The sequence below is a fragment of the Passer montanus genome, unplaced genomic scaffold, assembly GCF_014805655.1.
Source record: "Passer montanus isolate IOZ18808 unplaced genomic scaffold, ASM1480565v1 scaffold736, whole genome shotgun sequence".
Taxonomy (NCBI): Eukaryota; Metazoa; Chordata; class Aves; order Passeriformes; family Passeridae; genus Passer; species Passer montanus.
Genome location: NW_024372548.1, coordinates 5,112 through 9,661, shown reverse-complemented (window position 1 = coordinate 9,661; position 4,550 = coordinate 5,112).

The following is a 4,550-nucleotide window of genomic DNA, read 5'->3' as shown; positions in this document are numbered from 1 at the left end:
AGGACGGGGACACTCATTTTTGGGGGTGTAATTCCCATTTTTGGGGGGGATTTTCCATTTTTGGGGGGATTTTTCCGGTTTTGGGTGGAATTCACATTTTTAGGGAAGGATTTCCCATTTTTGGGAGGAATTTTCCCTTTTTTGGGGGGGGGATTTTCAATTTTTAGGGGTGTAATTCCCATTTTTGGGGGGGATTTTCCATTTTTGGGTGGGAATTTTCATTTTTGGAGGGAAATTCCCCCTTTTTTAAAGTGCTTTCCCTTTTTTGGGGGGTTTCCCAATTTTGGGGGATTTTTTTTTTTTATGAATTTTTTATGAATTTTTTCTTGAATTTCTCTATTTTTGGAGGAATTTCTCTATTTTTAATGGGATTTCTCTATTTTTTAAATGGGGTTTCCCAATTTGGGGGCAATTTTCCCCATTTATTTTTATGGGTTTTCCTCATTTATTTTTTAATTAATTTCTCTGGTTTTAATTTGATTTCTCTATTTTTATAGGATTTTTTCTATTTTTATGGGGTTTCTCAATTTTTTTTAGTAATTTCTCTGGTTTTTATAACATTTCCCTATTTTTTACGAGGTTCTCTATTTTTATAGATTTTCCCTCTTGTTTATGGAATTTCCCTATTTTTTATAGGTTTTCTCTATTTTTATTTAATTTCTCCATTTTTTACTTAATTTCTCTGGGGTTTTTTGGGCGGATTTCTCTGGTTTTTATTTAATTTCTCTATTTTTATAGGATATCTCTATTTTTATAGGATTTCTCTATTTTTAATGGGTTTCTCTATTTTTTATTTAATTTCTCTGGTTTTTTTGGGGGGGATTTCTCTGTTTTTTTATTTGATTTCTCTTTTCTCTATTTTTATAGGATTTCTCTATTTTTAATGGGTTTCTCTATTTTTTATTTAATTTCTCTGGTTTTTTTGGGGGGGATTTCTCTGTTTTTTTATTTGATTTCTCTTTTTTAATTTAATTTCACTGGTTTTTATGGAATTTCTCTATTTTTTATTTAATTTCTCTATTTTTTATTTAATTTCTCTATTTTTATGGGATTTCTCTCTTTTTATTGAATTTCTCTGGGGTTTTTGGGATTTCTCTCTTTTTTATTTTATTTCCCTATTTTTATTTAATTTCTCCAGGTTTTTTTTTTTATTTCTCTGTTTTTTATTTAATTTCTCTATTTTTTATTTAATTTCTCCTTTTTATGGAATGTCTCCATTTTAAATTTAGTTTATCTATTTTTTAGGGGATTTCTCTCTTTTTATTGAATTTCTCTGGGTTTTTTTGGGAGGATTTCTCTGTTTTTTATTTAATCTCTCTATTTTTTATTTAATTTCTCTGTTTTTATGGACAGGGACAGGGACAGGGACGGGGACAGGGACATCAGGGCCTGGCAGCGCCGCTGGCACAGGGACAAGGACACGGGGACAGTGGGATTGGCATGGGGACAGGGATGGGGACAGGGGACATGGACACGGTTTGGGGACATCGGGATGGACACAGGGACAGGGGGACAGCGGGATTTGCACCAGGGTGGAGACAGGGGACAGGGACAGGGACACGGGGACAGCGGGATTGGCATGGGGACAGGGACATGGACACGGTTTGGGGACATCGGGATGGACACGGGGACAGGGACAGGGACAGGGACAGGGACAGGGACAGGGACAGGGACAGGGACGGGGACAGGGACAGGGACATCAGGGCCTGGCAGTGCCACTGGCACGGGGACAAGGACACGGGGACACCGGGATGGACACGGGGACAGGGACATGGGGACATCAGGGACATCATCCGGGGTTTGGGGACACCGGGATTGACACGGGGACAGCAGGACGGGGACAGGGACATGGGGACATCAGGGACATCATCCGGGTTTGGGGACAGCGGGATTTGCACCAGGGCGGGGACAGGGACAGTGCCAGCAGGAGGGGACAGCGACAGGGACACAGGGACAGGGGGACAGTGGGATTTGGGGACATCGGGATTGACACGGGGACAGCAGGACGGGGACAGGGACATGGGGACATCAGGGACATCGTCCGGGGTTTGGGGACACCAGGATGGGGACAGGGACAGGGACAAGGCCTGGCAGTGCTGCTGGCGCAGGGACAAGGACATGGGGACATCGGGGTTTGGGGACACCAGGATGGGGACAGGGACAGGACCAGGGACAGGGACATCAGGGCCTGGCAGCGCCGCTGGCACGGGGACAAGGACACGGGGACACCGGGATGGACACGGGGACAGGGACACGGTTTGGGGACACCGGGATGGACACGGGGACAAGGATGGGGATGGGGACAGCGACAGCGGGATGGGGACAGTGACATTAAGGCCTGGCCAGGCCACTGGCGCAGGGACAAGGACACGGGGACACCGGGGTTTGGGGACACCAGGACTGGGGACACCGGGGTTTGGGGACACCGGGGTTTGGGGACATCGGGGTTTGTGGCCGTGACAATCCCGGGCCCGGTGGCGCGGCTGGCACGGGGCCACGGCCGTGGGGACACGCGGGGGACACGCGTGACAGGCTGGGGACACGCAAGGGACACGCGTGACACGCTCGGGACGTGCGTGACAAGCCTGGGGACACCGAGGGGGCACCGAGGGGACACCTCGGGGACACGTTTGGGGACACGTTTGGGGACACACGCGCGGCCCCCGGTGACGCAGCAGCCGCGTCACGGCCGGGGGGGCGACGGAATTGGGGGGAAATGCGGGGGAATTGGGAAAAATGGGGGGAAAATGGGAAAAATGCGGGGAAATTGGGGAGAAAATCCCGGGAAAATTGGGGGAAAATCCCGGGAAAAAATTGGGGGGAAATCCCGGGAAAAAAAATGGGGGAAAAAATTGGGGAGAAATGAGGGGAAATTGGGAAAAATGAGGGAAAAAATGGAGAAAATCGAGGGGAAAATGGGGAAAAATGAGGGGAAATTGGGGAAAAAATCCCGAGAATATTGGGGGGAAAATCCCCGAAAAATTGGGGGAAAATTGGGGGGAAATGCAAGGAAATTGGGAAAAATGCGGGAAAAATGGGAAAAAATGAGGGGGGAAAATGGGGAAAAATGAGGGGAAAATGGGAAAAAAATCCCGGGAAAATTGGGGGGAAATGCGGGGAAATTGGGAAAAAAATCCCGGAAAATTGGGGTGAAATGCGGGAAAAAAACTGGGGAGAAATGCAGGGGAATTGGGAAAAAATTGGGGGGAAAGGAAGCGGGGAGAAATGCGGGGAAATTGAGGGAAAAAAATCCCGGAAAATTGGGAAAAATGTGGGAAAATTGGGGGGAAAGTCCGGGGAAATTGGGAAAAATAAGGGGGAAAATGGGAAAAAAATCCCGGGGAAATTGGGGAGAAATCCAGAGAAATTGGGGGGAAAATCCCCGAAAAACTGGGGGGAAATTGTGGGGAAAAAATCCTGAGAAATTGGGGGGGAAATCCGGGGAAACTGGGGGAAAAATCCCAGGAAAATGGGGAAAAAAACTGGGGAGAAATGTGGGGAAATTGGGGAAAAATTCCCGGAAAAATTCGCGGGGAAATTGGGGGGAAATCCCAAGAAATTGGGGAGAAATCCAGGGAAAGAAATTGCGGGAAAATCCGTGAAAAAATCGGGGAAAATTCCCCCAAAATTGGGGAAAAATGCTGGAAAAATCGGGGAGAAATCCCACAAAAAACCTAGGGACAAATCCCCGGAAATTGGGGGAAAATCCGAGAAAAAAAAACTGGGGAGAAATCCGGGGAAATCGGGGAAAAATCTGGGGGAAAAACTGGGGGGAAATTCCCGGGAAATTGGAAAAAAAAAAAAAAAAAACCCACGGAAAAAATTGGGATAATTACCCCAAAACCGAGGGAAAATCTGGGGCGAAATTGGGGGGAAAATCCCCCAAAACTGGGGAGAAATCTGGGGGGAAAAAATTGAGCAAAAAATTCAGGGGAAAATTGGGGGGAAATCTGTGAAAATCGGGGAAAAATCTGGGAAAAACTGGGGAGAATTTGGGGGGGGTCCCGTATTTATTTTGGGGGTATTTCCCCGTGTTTATTTATTTTTGGGGGGGTCCCATGTTTATTTTTTGGGGGTCCCGTGGTTTTTGTTTTTTTTTTTTTTGATGTTTTCCGTGTTTATTTTTTTTTGGGGGGGGTCCCCGGGTTATTTTTGGGGGGCTTTCCCGTGTTTATTTATTTTTGGATGTGTATTTTTTTGGGGGGTCCCGAGTTATTTTTTGATGTTTCCCGTGTTTATTTATTTTTTGGGGGTCCCGTGTTTATTTATTTTTTTAATGTTTCCCGTATTTATTTATTTTTTTTGGGGGGGGTCCCCGGTTATTTTTGGGGGGGTTTCCCCCCTCCGGAGCCGCCCGCGCGGAGTCCCCGCTGACGTCACGTCTGGTTGCCACGGCAACGCCCGAAATCCGGCGACCTTGACGGGGGGAGCTCGCTCCCGAGCTCATTTGCATCTCATTTGCATCTCATTTGCATCGCGATCCTCCGGCGCCCCCCGGCGGCGAACGCGGGAATTGCAATTTTTTTTTTTTTTTTTAAGGACCCCGGGAT